Below are 19,854 nucleotides of genomic sequence, written 5' to 3'. Positions count from 1 at the left end.
AAACAGACTTTAAACCAACAACAGTAAAAAAGGACAAAGAACAGCATTACATAATGATAAAGTGTGTGACTCAAGATTTAACTTGCCAAGACCAGCTCAGTCGGGGAGACCCTAACCCAGCGGGGCTAGAGGAATTAAAGACACACACACAGAAATATAGAAGTGTGGAGTGGGAAATCAGGGGTCTCACAGCCTTCAGAGCTGAGAGCCTCGAACAGACATTTACCCACGTATTTATTAACAGTAAGCCAGTGATAAGCATTTTTTCTATAGATTATAGATTAACTAAAAGTATTTCTTATGGGAAACAAAGGGATGGGCCAAAATAAAGGGATGGGTCTGGCTAGTTATCTGCAGCAGTAGCATGACCTTAAGGCACAGATCACTCATGCTATTGTTTGTGGTTTAAGAACGCCTTTAAGCAGTTTTCCGCCCTGGGTGGGCGAGGTGTTCCTTGCCCACATTCCGGTAAAATCACAACCTTCCAGCATAAGCATAATGGCCATCACGAACATGTCACAGTGCTGCAGAGATTTTGTTTATGGCCAGTTTTGGGGCCAGTTTATTGCCAGATTTGGGGGGGCCTGTTCCCACCATAACTATCCTAAATATATATGCAGCCAACATTGGAGCACCCAGATTTATAAAACAATCACTACTAATCTTAGGAAAAGACTTAGACAGCCACACAGTAACAATGGGGGGCTTCCATACCCCACTGAAAGTATTAGAGAGATCATCAAGACAGAAAACTAACAAATTCTGGACTTAAATTTGACACTTGACCAGTTGGGCCTAATATACATTTACAGAATATTCCACCCAACAACCAGACCTCATTTCCACATGTAACATACTCTAAGATTGACCACATATGCGTCAAAAGGCAAGTCACAGCAAATTTTAAAAAATCAAAATCATAGCAAGCATGTTCTCAGATCACAGTGGAATAAAAATAGAAATCAATACTGACGGGAACTCTCAAAACCATACAGATACATGAAAACTAAATAACTTGCTCCTGAATGAATGTAGGAGAAACAACAAAATCAAGGCAGAAATAAAAAATAACTTTGAAACAAATGAAAACAGAGACACAACACACCAAAACCCCAAGGATGTGGCAAAAGTATAGTGCTTACTGTCTACATCAAGAAGATAGAAATATCTCAAATTAACAACCTAATGTAACACCTAAAGGGACTACAAACTCGGAAAAGCACTAAACTCAAAGCTAGCAGAAGAAAAGAAATAACTAAAATCAGAGCAGAACTAAATAAAATGGGGAGCAAAATAAATAAATACAATCAACAAAATAAAAACGGTTTTCTTTGAAAGGATAGAAAAGATTAATAGGCTGCTAGCTAGACTTCTTTTTAATTGTTTCATTTGGGAGAAGCACTTACAAAAGGGCAGCTCCAAAATACAAAGACCTCTGCAACAATTATTTGTTTTTCATAAAGTGAAAGAACGGGGGGATCCAAGGAATCAAAGCAGTAGATGGACAAACCAGGAGCATCCCGAATCATTTTCAGGAAACAGAGCGACAAAACACAAAAGTAAAATTTCCAATCAACAAATTATTCCAACAACTTAACTTTAGCTGGTCTTATGGATTCCTGAGCCCTCCCCTTCAGTGGAAAAGTATGACTTATTATTGGAAACCCATTACCCAATACAATAAACACCTTAGAACAGAGTTTTGAATCATATCTGTCTACCTGAAAGCTCAGGGATGGAATGAGGCAAATACCCACAAAAGCAAACACAAAAACCCGACAACAAAATGCCCCAAATAAGGACGAAGGTTTTTCAGAAAGTGCCTGTACTGGAAAGGCTAGATTGTAAAACATTAAATACAACTGTGTATCCAAGACCCAGTTTTTGTTAATATATAGGATAAACAGGTAGTTTTAACCTCTATGGCTAACCCCATTTATCTATATACAGACAGAGATAGCACTGCTTTATTGACAACTACCAATATACTGCTTTGTCCTTGAAGATCTGTCTGCCACACAAGGCTTAAACCACTAAACCAAGTTTTTCTGCTAAGGCTAAGAATACTGTATCTATGCAGGGATGAGAAGCTTATCACACACCCACACTCACACACACCATGTCAGCCCTTGGGAGTCAACTTCCAACTTTCCATTGATATTATGCCTCTATATCTTTTATATGTATCCTTTCTCAATTTTCCTATCATGCAAAACAATAGAAATCTCAACACATTCGCACCTGGTTCTGGTTACCCAGCAGTATTACTTGTGTGCAATTAAACAAGAGACCAAAACCACAGAACAAGTGCACATGGTAGGGATTACAGGGTAGGGAACGGATATAAAAATATAGAAGTGCAGATTTTACCAGAAACCTCAAGAATCTATGTCCCATGTCTGGAGCAAAAGGCTATTGGCCAGCTTAGGTCCCTTCACCCATCCCTCCTATTCTTGGACCACAAAGCAAGGCCACTACTTTTACTTTTGAACCTGGGGTCCTCAAAATGAGTGTGTGAAAAGTCTATAAACACAATCTGGTTGAAAAACAGATGATGCAACACATCTACACTAACTGTCTGACAGTTAAATTCTTGTTACAAAAAACTAACTTTAAGACTTATTTTTGTAACATTTTTCAACAGGGAAAACAACACGCTCCTCAGGGAAAGGTGAGGGGTTGAGAAGACAGACAGGCCCTGGGTAAAAACTCTTATGACAGCACCTGGAGTTGACAGGCTTACCTGGGAGAGAACACAGGCACTGCCACACCACCACAGAGGACAGCTGCTGTCTGGGGTTAGCAGACCAGTTCACATGCCACACATGGTTGCTATAGATCCAAGTCATAAGAAATCTTCCAGCTCATCATGAAACAACTCCCACCAATCTTCAGTCTGTCAGTTCGTCGTCCCCACCTGAAGCCAAAAGCATAAGCAACATCTCACCCAGCTCAAAGATGACAACCTCTTCTTCATAGTCAAAGGGGTTGCTGTTCTCTCTTTCCTCAATTAGTTCCCAGAAGTGGTTCCTTTGTTGGGCCCCATATCTGCTTAATGTTTCCACTTTCTGTCTCTGTGGCTCCTCTCTCCTCTTTACCCAGGCCTGTAAAAACAGTTCCCTCCAAATGGGCAGCTACCACATCCTTCATCAAAATACCTGCAGGCTTTGTTGCTCATTGTCTCTTTGTATTTCTGAAGAGTTTCTGCTTCTCTTCTTTCTCCTCCACCCAGTACTCACTTGGAATGACAAAGTTAGATGTGATCTGGCATTCTGGGCAGGACTTTATGATCTTGCTCTCAAATTGCTTAGCCCTCCTCCATGTGCAAATGCACTTGAGACAGTAGGTGTGGTTGCAGATGGAGAGGACCGCAAAGCAGCAGTCGCTGGGGTTGGCTTTCTCATAGACCACCTCCATGCAGATCCCGCACACCATGTCTTCGCTGTGCTGCACAGCAAATGAGAGCTCTATGTCTTTCTCATGTGCCTCAATGCACGATTTTACATGCTGTGATCTCTGGGTAGCATCCATTGGATGCAGGACCTGTGACATGTCGCATGAATCTCCGTGGAGATACACACAGTTATCCCCATATCAGCACTCTCCCACCACAGCATGGGGGCACAGCTGCTTCTTTGTTTCCAAGGCAATTTGCTTTTCCTCTGATTCTTCCTTGGTCACTCATTGGGCCCTGCAGGGGTGCTTCAGTGCAGGAAGGCCCCGTAAGACCACAGTAGGGTTGCCCAGGAACAAACTCAATAGCATTCACCCAGTCCTCTGAACCTGCTCCTACAGTTGCAAAGTTTGAATTTCTTCACTCATCTTCGCTTGTATTCATTTCACCTATGGATGAGAGACTTGAGGAAGCAGCAAGGGATGACTTTGTAGTTCGCTCTGTAGCAGTTGCTTCTTCCTGTTTCAATGGCTTGCTATGTTCATATCTGCAGCGGTCACCATAAACACACTACCCTTGCTGAAAATATTTGCACACTACACCATACGGACTGTCAGAGAGGTCATGCGAGTATCCACAGTTACCTCCGTCCTTACAAACCCCATGCATAAAATACCTGCAGGTGACCTGTTTAGTCCAGCTGTGCCACCGCTGCCATGGCTGCCGTGCCACCGCTGCCATGGCTGCCCAGCCATCGCTGCCGTGGCTGCCGTCGCGGCCACCGCCCCCACAGTCCGCCCCAGGGGATGAGGCGGTGACTGCGGGGACCCGGGTCAGGGAGGCCGCTGCTGCTGCCGCTCCTGCTCCTAATGCTGTGGCTGTTGTTCAGGGAGCAGCAGCCTCGCCATTGCTGTTTATCCCACACAGCAAAGCCCCGGAACTTCCGGGATTATATAGTTCCTGTCTGGCTGCTGGGAGAAGACCACGAGGCCGGGCGAGGAGAGGAGAAGGAGTCTGAGGCACTCGCTCGGTCCCCACCAGCTCTGCCCTAGCTAGAATTTTGTTGTTTTTTGTTTGTTTGTTTGTTTGTTTGTTTTTGGTGCGGAGTCTCGCACTGTCGCCCAGTCTGGAGTACAGTGGCGCGATCTCAGCTCACTGCAACCTCCTCCTACAGGGTTCAAGCAATTCTCCCTGCCTCAGCCTCCCGAGTAGCTGGGATTACAGGCGGCTGCCACCACACCCAGCTAATTTTTGTATTTTTTAGGAGACACAGGTTTCGCCATGTTGGCCAGGCTGGTCTTGAACTCCTGACCTCAGGTGATCCACCCGCCTCTGCCTCCCAAAGTGCTGGATTAAGGTGTGAACCACCATGCCTGGCCCCACCTAGTTAGATTTTCAAAAAAGAGAGAGAAGGTCTGGCACGGTGGCTCACACCTGTAATCCCAACACTTTGGGAGGCCGAGGCTGGTGAATCACTTGAGGTCAGGAGTTCGAGACCAGCCTGACCAACATGGCAAAACCCTGTCTCTACTAAAAACACAAAAATTAGCTGGGTGTGGTGGCATGGGCCTGTAATCCTAGCTACTCCGGAGGGTGAGGCAGGAGACTGGCTTGAACCCAGGAGGCGGAGGTTGCAGTGAGCCAAGATTGCACCACTGCAATCCAGCCTGGGCAACAGAGTGAGACTCTGTCTCAAATATAAAATAAAATAAGAGAGAAGATGCAAGTAAGCATAATCAGAAATGACAAAGGTGACATTACAACTAATCCTGCAGAAGTACAGAAAAGCCTCAGAGACTACTGTGAACATTTATATGCACACAAACTAGAAAATCTAAGGGAAATGCCAAAATTCCTAGAAAGACAAAACCTCTCACGATTGAAGCAGGAGGAAATAAAATTCCTGAACAGACCAACAGTTACTTATAAAATTGAATCAGTAATAAAAAACCTACCATCAAAAAAAAAAAAAAAAATCTCTAGACCAGATGCTTTCACAGCTGAATTCTACCACATACAAAGAAGAGCTGGTATTAATCCTACCGAAACTGTTTTAAAAATTTGAGGAGGGATTCCTTCCTAACTCATTCTGTGAAACCAATATCATTCTGATACCAAAATCTGACAAAGACACACACGAAAAGAAAATGATAGAACAATATCCCTGATGAAAAATCAAGAAGAAAGGGAAGCAGAAAGAAAGAAAAGGCATTCAAATAGGAAGAGATGAAGACAAATAATCTCTCTTCACTGATGATACCTACTTATACCTAGAAAACCTTAAATATTCCTCCAAGCCTCCTAGACTTGACAAATAACTTAATTAGGTTTCAGGATACAAAATAAACATACAAATGTTAATACCATTTCTAGACAACAATAACATTCAAGCTGAGAACCAAATCAAAACTGCAAAAATCCTCAGAAAATACTTGCAAACTGAATTGAGCAGCACATCAAAGAGATAACCTGCCATAATCAAGTAGGATTTATTCCTGAGATGAAAAGATGGTGCAACATGTGTAGATCAGTAAATATGTTCACCACAAAGAGAATTCAAAACAAAAACTAAATTATCTCAATAGATATAGAAGAAGCATTCAGGCCGGGCACGGTGGCTCAAGCCTGTAATCCCAGCACTTTGGGAGGCCGAGACGGGCGGATCACGAGGTCAGGAGATCGAGACCATCCTGGCTAATACGGTGAAACCCCGTCTCTACTAAAAAATACAAAAAACTAGCCGGGCGTGGCGGCGGGCCTGTAGTCCCAGCTACTCTGGAGGCTGAGGCAGGAGAATGGCGTAAACCCGGGGGGCGGAGCTTGCAGTGAGCTGAGGTCCGGCCACTGCACTCCAGCCTGGGTGCAAGAGCGAGGCTCTGTCTCAAAAAAAAAAAAAAAAAAAAAAAGGAGCATTCAATAAAATCCATTTTTTTTTTTTTTTTTTTTTTTTTGAGACGGAGTCTCGCTCTGTCACCCAAGCTGGAGTGCACTGGCCAGATCTCAGCTCACTGCAAGCTCCGCCTCCCGGGTTCATGCCATTCTCCTGCCTCAGCCTCCGGAGTAGCTGGGACTACAGGTGCCCGCCACCTCGCCCGGCTAGTTTTTTTTTTTTTTTTTTTGTATTTTTTAGTAGAGACGGGGTTTCACCGTGTTAGCCAGGATGGTCTCGATCTCCTGACCTTGTGATCCGCCCGCCTCGGCCTCCCAAAGTGCTGGGATTACAGGCTTGAGCCACCGCGCCAGGCCAAAATCCAATATTCTTTCATTAAAAAAAAAAACAAAAACCAAAAAACTCTTAACAAGCTAGGCATCAAAGAAACATACCTCAAAACGATAAGGGCCATCTATGAAAAAGGCAAAGCCTACATCATACTGGATGGACAAAAGCTAGAATCATTCTCCTCGAGAAGTGGAACAATACAAGAATGTCTCACCACTCCTTTTTAACATAGTGCTGGAAGTCCTAGCCAGAGAAACCAAGCAAGAGAAAGATATAAAACACATCCAAAGAGGGAGTTAAATTTTCTCTCTTCACTGATGATATAATTCTATACCTCGAAAACCTTAAAGGTTTCTCCAAAGGACTCATATACCTGACAAATGACTTTAGTCAAGTTTAAGGATACAAAATCAGTGTACAAAAATTAGTAGCATTTCTATACAACAATGACATTCAAACTGAAAACCACATAAAAATGCAATCCCATTTAAAACGGCCACAAAAATATCTAAAAATATATCTAACCGATAAGATGAAAAATCTCTAAAAGGAGAACTACCAAATACCGCTGAATGAAATCAGAGATGATACAAATGGAAAAATATTCCATGCTCATGAATTGGAAGAATCAATATCATTAAAATGTCCATACTGATCAAAGCAATCTAGAGAGTCAATGCAAATCCTATCAAACTACCAAGTCTTTTCTCACAGAATTAGAAAAAAAGACCATTCTAAAACTCATATGAATTCAAAAAGAACCCAAATAACCAAAGCAGTCCTAAGCAAAAAGAAGAAAGCTGGAGGCATCACATTACCTGACTTCAAACTATACTACAAGGCTACAGTAAGCAAAACATCATGGGACTGGTACAAAAATAGATGCATGGACCAATGGAATGAGTAGAGAATGCAGAAATAAGGCCACACACCTACAACCAAATGATTTTTTTTTTTTTTTTTTTTTTTGAGACGGAGTCTCGCTCAGTCGCCCAGGCTGGAGTGCAGTGGCGCAATCTCGGCTCACTGCAAGCTCCGCCTCCCGGGTTCACGCCATTCTCCTGCCTCAGCCTCCCAAGTAGCTGGGACTACAAGCGCTCCCCGCCACACCCAGCTAATTTTTTTTTGCATTTTTAGTAGAGATGGGGTTTCACCGTGTTAGCCAGGATGGTCTCGATCTCCTGACCTTGTGATCCGCCCATCTCGGCCTCCCCCAAATGATGTTTGACAAAGCTGACAAAAACAAGCAGTTGGGAAAGGACATCCTGTTTAATAAATGGTGCTTGGAAATATAACTAATCATATGCAGAAGAATGAAACTTGATTCCTACTTCTCACCATATGCAAAAATTAACTCAAGATGGATTAAAGACTTAAATGTAAGACCTCAAACTAAGACAGTCCTAGAATAAAACTTAGGAAATACTCTTCTAGATATTGACCTAGGCAAAGAATTTATTACTAAGTCCTCAAAAGCAAATGTAACACAAGTGAAAACTGACAATTGAGACTGAATTAAACCAGAGAGCTTCTGAAAAGCAAGAGAAACTCTCAACAGAGTAAACAAACACCCTACTGAATGGGAAGAAAATGTTTGAAAACTTTGTAACTGACAAAGGACTGAAACCCAGAACCTATAAGAAACAGAAACAAGTCAACAAGCAAAACCAAACAACCCCATTAAAAAGTAGGCAAAAGACATGAACAGGCATTTCTTAAAGGAAGGCATACATGTAGCCAACAAATGTATTTTAAAAAATGCTCAACATCACTAACACCAGAGAAATGTAAATCAAAACCACAATGAGATACTATTTCATACAGGTCAGATTGGCTGTTAATAAAAAGTCAGAAAGTAAAAGATGTTGGCAAAGTTGCAGAGAAAAGGGAATGCTTATACACTATTAGTGGGATGGTAAATTGGTTTAGCTCCTGTGGAAAGCAGTTTTGAGATTTCTCAAAGAAATAAAAACAGAATTATCATTCTACCCAGCAATCTCATTACTGGGTATATACATGATATCATTTGGATATTTGTCCCTTCCAAATTTTGTACTGAAATACGACCACCATCCCCCAACCACCCAATGTTGGAGGTAAGGGCTGGTGGGAGGTGTTTTGGTCATGATGGCAGATCTCTCATATGAATGTCTACGTGTCTTCCTCATGGTTGTGGGTGAATTCTTGCTCTATTGGTTCATATGAGAGCTGGTGGTTGAAAAAAGCCTAGCATTTCTTTGGCTCTCTCTCTTGCTTCCTCTCTCACCATGTGACGTACCTTTTTCCCCTTCACCTTTTACCATTATTTTAAGCTTCCTGAGGCCCTCACCAGACCAGATCATGGCTCCATTCTTCTTGTAGTCTGTAGAACCATGAGCCAAAATAAACCTATTTTCTTTATAAGTTACCCAGGTTCAGGTATTCCTTTAGAGTAATGCAAAATAAAATAATACATATCCAAATGAAATAAATTGTTCTACCAAAAAGACACATGCTCTTGTATGTTTATCGCAGCACTATTCACAATAGCAGAGATATGGAATCAACCTAGGTGCCCATCAGTGGTGGATTGGATAAAGAAAATATGGTACATATATACCATGGAATCCTATGCAGCCATAAAAAAGAATGAAATTATGTCCTTTGCAGCAACATGGATGCAGTTAGAGGTCATTATCCTGAGTGAATTAATACAAAAATAGGAAACCAAATATTGTATGTTCCCTCTCTTTTTTTTTGTTTTGTTTTGAGATGGAGTCTCACTCCGTCACCAGGCTGGAGTGCAGTGGCATGATCTCGGCTCACTGCAACCTCCACCTCGCAGGTTTAAGTGATTCTTCTGCCTCAGCCTCCCAAGTACCTGGGATTATAGGCAAGTGCCAACACACCCAGCTAATTTTTATATTTTTAGTAGAGACGGTGTTTCACCATGTTGGCCAGGATGGTCTCAATCTCTTGACCTTGTGATCTGCCTACCTCGGCCTCCCAAAGTGCTGGGATTACAGGCTTGAGCCACCACGCCCAGCCTTATGTTCTCTCTTACAAGTGGGAACAAACCACTGGGTACACATGGATATAAAGATGGGACCAATAGACACTGGAGACTCCAAAAGAGGGGAAGGAGGGTTGAAAAACTATTTGTTGGGTTCTATATTTACTATTTGGGTGATGGGATCAATTGAAGCCTAAACCTCAGCATCATGCAATATATCCATGTAACAAACTGCACGTGTATCCCCTGAATCTAAAATTTTAATTTTAAAATGCAGCTCCTTCCAGGTGTGGTGTCATGTGCATGTAGTCCCAGCTAAGGCTTAAATGAGAAGATCACTTGAGCATAGGAGTTTGAGGCCAGCCTGGGCAACACATCAAGACTCCATGTCAAAAAATAAAATGCAACTCCCTGTTTCTCCCTGGAAGAGGTCTGTGCCACTCATCTAGTGTCAGAACTTTTACAGCACCCTCCCAAAGAACTCAATCCTAAACTTCTTAGCTCTGGGAGGAGAAAGCACTAGGTATACATGAGTCTCCTTAGATGACAGAACAAAGATGTGGTCTTAACAGGTATGCAAACATGTTTACAAACGACACCCTCTTAGAGCAGTGCAAAAAAGGGGCAGAAATATGCAGCTCCCATTTTCTCTCCATAAGGGGTGTATCACACACACTCCCAGTGGCTACTTGACAGCCTGAGTTCTAATAAACTTGCAATGGGGAGCCAATGATGCAAACAAACAATACCCCACTGGCAGCTGCAGCCAGAGCTTGGCAGTTCTTGAGCCTTTTCTCTGGCTCACCCCAGGCCTGCCATTCTTCCTGGAAGAAGTTTGGCCATGCACTGGATGCCACAACTTCTATACTCCCACCCAAGAGACTATCTTCTTAACAAACTATCTCTGAGAGTTAATGAAGCTTTGCATTCCTTAGTGACCCTGGACAACAAAAAACAAAGAGGTGGGCATACGATGGGTTCATATCCAGCAGCTATTTCCTTAGGATCAGAGGGTGCAGCCTGAACATGAATACGAATTTTGCCACATATCCACTACCTGGCTTAGTGCAGACAGAGTGGGAGATTAACATCCATGCTCAGCTTCACTGTAAAGATACAAGTAACTGAAACATAGAGCCAATACTCCAACCATTTTAGCTACATCTAGAGAGTCTGGCTCCTACCTTTCTGAACTTAAAGTACTGAAAGGATATGGCATATCCTAAGCTCCAGGTGGGCACCAAAAACAAAACAGCAGCCTGGACAAACACAAAGATTTAAGAAGCACCTTAAAATCTTTGGCTGGATGGATTGGCAATGCCCTTCTCCTATATGGAGCCAGTCTGACAAGACTGGGAGACATAGTGGTATTAGCTAATGCACAGCAACCAACATGAAAAGTCAAGAAATATTTTAAAACAGGGGAATATGGTCCAAACAAAAGAACTAAATAAAATCTCCGGAAACCAACCTGAGTAAAGTAATGTTATTTACTTGACAGAGAACTCAAAATAATGGCCATAAAGATGCTCACCATAGTCAACAAAGCAATACAAGAACAAATTAAGAACTTCCACAAATAGAAGGTAGAGAAGAGTACCAAACAGAAATCATAAATCTGGAGGAATATTATGAATAAATTGAAAACTGCAGTAGAAGGAGCTCAACAGTAGACTACATCAATAAGAAGAAAGGATCAGTGAACTCAAAGACAGGTCACTGAAAATCATCCAATCTGAGGGAAAGAAAGGAAAAAGAGTGAAAAACAGTGAAGAAAGCTTAAGGGACTTATGTGAAACCATCAAGCTGAACAACTTATGCATCACTGATATGCCAGAAGGAGAGGAGAGAAAGGGATGAAAAACATATTCAAAGAAATAATGGCAGAAAACATCACAAGCCTGGAAAAGGAAATAGAAAGCCAGAATCTGAAATCTCAAAGGACACCAAATAAGGTAAATCTAAGGACACTCACACCAAAACATAGCATAATCAAATTATCCAAAGTTAAAGACAAAAAGATAGCACTGAAAACAGCAAAGGAAAAGTGAATCATTACATGTAAGGAAACAACTATAAGACTATCAATGAATTTCTTAGCAGAAACATTGCAGGCCAGAAGGGAGTGGGATGATTTAAAGAAAAAAAAAAAAAAAAAAACTGTCAACCAAGAATACTATAACCAGCAATCTTGTCTTTTAAAAGCCAAGAGGTGATAAAGACTTTCTCAATCAAAAGCTGAGAGAGTTTATCACTACTAGACCTGCCTTACAAGAAATGTTAAAGGGGGTTCTTAAGGCTGAAGGAAGAAGATCCTAATTATTAATGTGAAAACATATGAAAGCATAAGACCCACTGGTAAAAGTAAATACATTGTCAAATTCAAAACACTCTAATAGAGTAATTGGAGTGCATAAATCAATGATATCTAGTATAAATATTAAAACATGAAGCTATTAAAACAATTAAAGCTACAAGAATTTGTTAAGGGATACAAATTATAAAAAGATGTAAAGTTTGCCATCAGAAACATAAAATATGAGAGGAAGGGGCGTAAAATTGTAGAATCTGTATATGTAATCAAAATTGTTATTATTGTTATTATTTTTCACGCCTCTCAGCTCATACCTATAACATTTTTTATCAACTTAAAATAGCCTGTTATAAGATTATTTTTTTTGTTTCCTTTTTTTTTTTTTTTTGAGATGGAGTCTCACTCTGTTGCCCAGGCTGGAGTGCAGTGGTGCAATCTTGGCTCACTGCAACCTCAGTCTCCTGGGTTCAAGTGATTATCCTGCCTCAGCCTCCCAAGTAGCTGGGACTACAGGTGTGCACCACCAAGCCCGGTTAATTTTTGTATTTTTGGTAGAGACAGGGTTTTGGTAGAGACAGGGCCAACCTGTTGGCCCGGTTGGTCTCAAACTTCTGACCTCAGGTGATCCGCCTGCCTCAGCCTCCCAAAGTTCTGGGATTACAGGTGTGAGCCACCATGCCTGGCCAGTATAAGATGTTCTATGTAAGCTTCATGGTAACCACAAAAGTCTGTAATAGATACACAAAACATAAAAAGAAAATATCCAAAGCATAATACTACAGACAGCCATCAAATTACAAAAAGAGAGAAAAAAAAAGGAACAAAGGATTTACAAAACAATAAAAAATAATTAACATAATGGCACTAGTAAGTCCTTATTAATAATTACTTTAAACATAAATTGATTAAATTTTCCAATAAAAAAGAACAGCAGAATGGATTAAAAACAAGACCCAAATATATGCTACCTCCAAGAGACTCACTTCACCTTAAAGGAAACTCAGACTTAATGTGAGGAAATGGAAAATGATAGTCTAACAAAAAGAGAATAGTGGTAGCTACAATTATTTGAGACAAAAGAGACTTTAAGGGCCAGGTGTGGTGGCTCATGTCTGTAATCCCAACATATTGGGAGGCTGAGGTGGGTGGATCACCTGAAGTCAGGAGTTAGAGATCAGACTGGCCAACGCGGTGAAATCCCATCTCCACTAAAAATATAAAAAAATTATCCAGGCGTGGTGGTGGGCACCTATAATCCCAGCTACTTGGGAGGCTAAGGCAGGAGAGAATTGCTTGAACCCAGGAGGCAGAGGTTGCAGTTAGTTGAGATCATGCCACTGCACTCCAGCCTGGGTGACAGAGTAAGACTCTGTCTCAAAAAAAAAAAAAAAAAAAAAAAAAAAAAAAAAAGACTTTAGGGGAAAAAAACTATAAAAAGAGATGAAAAATGTCAAAATTTTTTTTTTTTTTTGAGACAGAGTCTCGCTCTGTCGCCCGGGCTGGAGTGCAGTGGCCGGTTCTCAGCTCACTGCAAGCTCCGCCTCCAGGGTTTATGCCATTCTCCTGCCTCAGCCTCCAGAGTAGCTGGGACTACAGGCGCCTGCCACCTCACCCGGCTAGTTTTTTATATTTTTTTAGTAGAGACAGGGTTTCACCGTGTTAGCCAGGATGGTCTCGATCTCCTGACCTCGTGATCCGCCCGTCTCAGCCTCCCAAAGTGCTGGGATTACAGGCTTGAGCCACTGCGCCCGGCCGAAAAATGTCATTATATAGTAATAAAGGAGTAAATACATCGAGAGGATGTAGCAATTGTAAATTTATACACACCCAACATTATAGCACTTAAAATATATGTACAGCAATAATTAAGACATTCAAAGGGAGACAAAAACTGCCATGCAATAATAGGAGGAAACTTCAATATTCCACTTTCAACATTGGACAGATCATCTAGAGAGAAAATCAATAAGGATACATTGAACTTGACCTACTTTAGACCAAATGAACCTAACAGACATATGGAACATTCAACCCAACAGTAACAGAATACACATTCTTCTCAATGCACATGATACATTCTTCTGGATAGATTATATAATAGGCCACAGGCCAGGCACAATAGCTCATGGCTGTAATCCCAGCACTTTGGAAGGCTGAGGTGGGAGGATCATTTGAGCCCAGCCCAGTTCAAGGCCAGCCTGGGCAACATAGTGAGACCCTATCTCTAAAAATATGTATGCATGTGTGTGTATATATATGTGTGTGTGTAATAGGCCACAGAACAAGTCTTAACAAATTTAAGAAGACTGAAATTATAACAAGTATGTTTTCCAAAGACAATGTTATAAAACTAGAAATGCATAACATAAAGAACCATGGAAAATTGGCAGAATTTGCAGCTTTGGGAGATTGAAATAATGGCACGTGAGAAAGTGATGTGCAATACCAGTTCAGTGGTATTAAAAAATATTTCACCTCTTATATTCCCACAGGTAGAATGAATTGTGTACTGGCCACATACAGAAGCATTGCTTTGATTATCTTATATTTCAAGTTAAGGTCCAAAAAAACTCCAGCTGTGAAAGCAACATAAATGGATTTTAAACTGTCTATAGTTCTTAATCTCTTCTGTTAAGTTTCCATGCCTGGAGAAGCTAATGCCAACTCATCATGTGATAATTCAATTTGTACAATAAATTATGAACCTGGGAAAAAAAACCATGGAAAATTAACAAATACGTGAAAATTAAACAATATGCTCCTGAGAAAATATTAATATTAGGGCAAAGAAGAAATTTTAAAATATCTTGAGACTAACAAAAATGGAGACGCAACATACCAAAACTTAAGAAATGTGGCAAAAGTAGTTCTAAGAGGAAATTTGATATCAATAAATACTAAATAAAAAAAAAATCTCAACTAAGTAACCAATGCTACACCTCAAATATTAGAAAAAGAAGAACAGGCCAGGCGCGGTGGCTCACGCCTGTAATCCCAGCACTTTGGGAGGCCGAGGCGGGCAGATCACAAGGTCAGGAGATCGAGACCATCTTGGCTAACAGGGTGAAACCCCATCTCTGCTAAAAATACAAAAAATTAGCCGGGCGCGTTGGCAGGCACCTGTCCCAGCTACTCGGGAGGCTGAGACAGGAGAATGGCGTGAACCCGGGAGGCGGAGCTTGCAGTGAGCCGAGATGGAGCCACTGCATTCCAGCCTGGGTGATGAGCAAGACTCCATCACAAAAAAAGAAAAGAAAAGAAAAGAAAAAGAAGAACAAACTAAACCCAATGTTAGAAGAAGAAATGACGAAATAAAAATCAGAGCAGAAATAAATGAACTAGAGTCTAGAAGAACAATAGAAAAGATCAATGAAACAGTATTTTTGCACGCATTAATCAAACTCTCTTCATCCCCTCCTTCCCCACTCCCATTCTTCACAGCCTCTGGTAACCATTAATTTACTCACTATCTCCATGAGATCACACTATTTAGCTCCCACATATGAATGTGATCGTGTGATATTTGTCTTTCTGTGCCTGGATTATTTCCCTTAACATAATGTGACTATAGTTTCAAGAATGTATTGTATATTTCAAAACAGCTAGACTAGAAGATTTGGAACATTTCCAACACAAAAAATGTTAAATGTTTCAAGCAATAATTATCTGAATTACCCTGATTTGATCATTATACATTGTATGCATGTATCAAAATATCATATATACACCATACATTTATACAATGTTATGTATCAATTTAAAAAATGTAAGAAAAGATCAATGAAACTAAAAGTATTTGGTAGAGCTAAATGAATTTGACAAACTTTAGACTAACAAAAAGAGAGAAGACTCAAATAAATAAAATCATGAATGAAAGAAGGGACATTAAAACTCATAACACAAAAATACAAAGGATAATTAGAGAAAGCTATAAATAATTACACGTCAACAAAGGGGAAAACCTAGAAAAAATGGATAAATTTCTAGAAACATAAAACCTACCAAGACTCAACTAAGAATAAACTGATTATTTGAACAGACCAATAATGAGTAGGGAGATTGAATCAGTCATAAAATCTCCTGTCAAGATAAAGGTCAGGACCAGATGGCTTCATGACTGAATTCCACAAAACATTCAAATAAGAATACTAATCCTTCTCAAACTCTTCCAAAAGGTTGAATGGGAGAAAATACTTCTATATTCATTCTATGAGGCCAGCATCACCTTGACACCAAAGCCAGACAGACACTACAAGAAAGAAAAACCTCACAGTGCAATATCACTGATAAACATAAATGCCAAATTCCTCAACAAATACTAGCAAACCATATTCAACAGTACATTAAAAGGATAATTCACCATGATCAAGTGAGATTTATCTCAGGGATACAAGGTTGGTTCAACATATTCAAATCAGTAAATGTGATTCACCATATTACAGAATAAAGGACAAAAACCATATGATCATCTCCATAAATGCAGAAAAAGAATTTGACAAAGTTCAACATTCTTTCATGATATAAGCTCTCAACAAATTAGGTATAAAAAGACTGTTCCTCAACACATAAAGGAAAGCCATATATTGCAAGCTCACACCTATCATCATACTCAATGGTGAAAAGTCAAAGGCTTTTCCTCTAAGAGAAGGAAAAGACACGGATGCCCACTCTCACCACTTCTTTTCAACATAGTAATAGAAGCCCTAGCCAGAGCAATTAGACAGAATAAACAAAAGGCATCCAAATAGAAAATGATAAAGTGGTAAAGTGTCTGTTTGCCGATGACACGAATTTATATACAGAAAATCCTGAAGATTTTGCCAAAACTGCTAGAAGTGATAAATGAATTCAGTATAATTGCAGGATACAAAATCAAGTTACAAAAATTAGTAGCATTTCTATACACTAACAATGAATTTAAAAAGAAATTAAGAAGATGATTCCATTTATAATAGTATCAAAAAATACTTAGGAGTAAATTTAACCAAGAAAGTGAAAGATCTATATACTGAAAACTATAAAACTTTGATGGGAAAAAATTAAAGAGGATGCAAACAAATGGAAAGATATCTTGTGTTCATGAATTATAAAAATTAATATTGTTAAAATATCCATACTACTCAAGGTGATGTACAGATTCAATGAAATCTCTATTAAAATTCTAATATCTTAGCCAGGTATGGTAGCTCACATCTGTAATCCCAGCACTTTTGGAGGCCGAGGTGGGCGGATCACTTAAGGTCAGGAGTTTGAGACCAGCCTGGCCAACATGGAGAAACCCAGTCACTACCTAAAAATGTAAAAATTAGCCAGGCATGGTGGTGGGAGCCTGTAATCCAAGCTACTTGGGAGGCTGAGGCAGGAGAATTGCTTGAACCCATGAGGCGGAGTTGCAGTGAACTGAGATCATGCCACTGCACTCCAGCCTGGGTGACACAGTGAGACTCTATCTCAAAAATATATATATATAATATCAGTCTTAACATAAATAGAAAACAATCCTATAATTTGCATAGAACCACAATAAAAACTAAATAGCCTATTGATCAAAAACAACAAAGCTAGCTAGAGGCCTCACACTACCAGATTTCAAAATATATTATAAATCTATAGTAATTAAAACAACAAGCTACTGGCATAAAAACAGACACATCAGGCCAGGCACAGTGGCTCATGCCTGCAATCCCAGCACTTTGAGAGGCCGAGGCAGGTGGATCATGAGGTCAGGAGATGGAGACCATCCTGGCTAACATGGTGAAGCCCTGTCTCAACTAAAAATACAAAAAAAAAAAAAAAAAAATTAGCCGGGTGTGGTGGCACGTGCCTGTAGTCCCAGCTACTCGGAGGCTGAGGCAGGAGACTCGCTTGAACCCAGGAGGCGGAGGTTGCAGTGAGCCAAGATCGCACCATTACACTCCAGCCTAGGTGACAGAGGGAGACTCCGTCAAGAAAAAACAGACATATCAACCAGTGGAATAAGATAGACATCCCAGAAATAAACCTACGCATCTATGGTCAATTGGTTTTGAACAAAAATACCAAGAACATGCAATGGGTAAAGGACAGTTGCTTCAATAAATGCCACTGAAAAAACTGGATATCCACATAAAAAAGAATGAAAATGAGCCATTATCTCACTCCTTATACAAGAATCAACTCAAAATGGATTAAAGACTTAAACATAAAACCTGAAACTATATAACTACTAGAAGAAAACATAGGAGGAAATTTCCATGACACTGATGTGGGCAGAGATTTCTTGGATATGACATCAAAAGCACAAGTAACAAAAGCAAAATTAGACAAACAAGATTGGAACAAGCTAAAAAGCTTCTGTACTGCAAAGGAAGCAATTGAGTGAGGGGAAAAACCCAGGGATTGGGAGAAAATGCCTGCAAATTATACATTGAATAAGAAAGTAATATATCCAAAACCTACAAGGAACTCAAACTACTCAATAACGAGAAAACAAATAACCCTTTTAGAAAATGGGTAAAGGACTCGAATAAACATTTCTCAAAAGACATACAAACGGACATCAGATATCTTAAAAAATGTTCAACATTTCTAATCATTAGGTAAGTGCAAATCAAAACCACAAGATATCACCTCACACCTGTTAGACTATTATCAAAAAGATGAAAGATAAATGTCAGTGAGGATGTGGAGAAAAGGTAACACCAGCACACCATCGGTGATACTGTAAATTAGTACAGTCATTTTAGGAAATAGTATGAAGGTACATCAAAAAACTAAAAATAGTATTACCCACCCACAGCTCCAATAGAAAATAAACAGAAGAGGGAGGATAAAATTGGCCTATACCACCTCCTCCAGTTGCAGAATCATCTGTACCGCCTCCTTTGGTGGCAGGAATAGAGACCCTGATACAAAGAATTTTATGCTCTGCTGCCATAGCTGGAGAGCCCTTAGGACCTTGCGCTTTTCCTATTTCCGTAAGGCCTGATCCAAATAATCCACAGCAGCTTACTCATGAACACACTCCACTAGAGTTTAAGTTGTTGACGGAATTAAAAGCAAGTGTGGCAAATAATAGCATAAAGAGCCCATTCCCCTTAGGATTGCTAGAATCTGTGTTTGGTGCTATGCGTCTTTTACCCTTTGATGTGAAACACTTGGCGCAAACTTGTTTGTCCACTAGTGCATATCTGACATGGAATTTAAATTGGCAAGAAATGTGTGCAGACCAGGCTAAACAGAACCGTGCTGCTGTACACACAGACATTACAGAGGATATGCTACAGCTATCAGTCCCTGTCTTAAGCAGACAGCATTAGAAGGAGAGTTCTTAACCTGCTCAGTAATGCAAAATCAGCAAGGCAATCAGGTGTACCTTCATAAAAAGATAAGAAAAAGGCATTAGAAGTCGAAACCGCTTGGCCAAGCAGGCGGTTGGCAGAAAAAAAGGCTCAGCAGCAGAAAAGTTTGCCGCGACCCAGCCCACAAGGTCCACCCAAGCCGGCAGCTTCCCAACCCCCCATCCTCCCCGCCCCACCCCACCCCCCCCATCCTCCCCCGCCCCACCCCCCCCCCCCATCCTCCCCGCCCCACCCCACCCCCCATCCTCCCCGCCCCACCCCACCCCCCCATCCTCCCCGCCCCACCCCACCCCCCATCCTCCCCGCCCACCCCACCCCCCCATCCCCCCGCCCCACCCCCCCCACCCCCCATCTCTCCCCGCCCCTAACCAACCCCCCCATCCTCCCTCCTCCGCCCACCCCACCCCCCCATCTCCCCCCCCGCCACCACCCCATCCCCACCCCCCATCCCCCCCGACCATCCCCACCCCCCATACCTCCGCCCGCCCCACCCCCCCCCTCCTCCCCGCCCCACCCCACCCCCACATCCTCCCCGCCCACCCCCACACCCCATCCTCCCGCCCAACCCCCCACCCCCATCCTCCCCGCCCCACC

At 41.2% G+C, this 19,854-nt stretch overlaps 1 pseudogene; it reads right to left on the bottom strand.

Annotated features, from left to right (window-relative positions):
- Positions 1-2,832: 2,832 nt before the first annotated feature.
- LOC104678809 lies at positions 2,833-4,150 on the bottom strand (annotated as a pseudogene).
- Positions 4,151-19,854: the final 15,704 nt, after the last annotated feature.

The sequence above is a fragment of the Rhinopithecus roxellana genome, chromosome 7 (assembly GCF_007565055.1).
Source record: "Rhinopithecus roxellana isolate Shanxi Qingling chromosome 7, ASM756505v1, whole genome shotgun sequence".
NCBI lineage: Eukaryota > Metazoa > Chordata > Mammalia > Primates > Cercopithecidae > Rhinopithecus > Rhinopithecus roxellana.
This window is presented reverse-complemented; position numbering and strand designations above follow the sequence as displayed.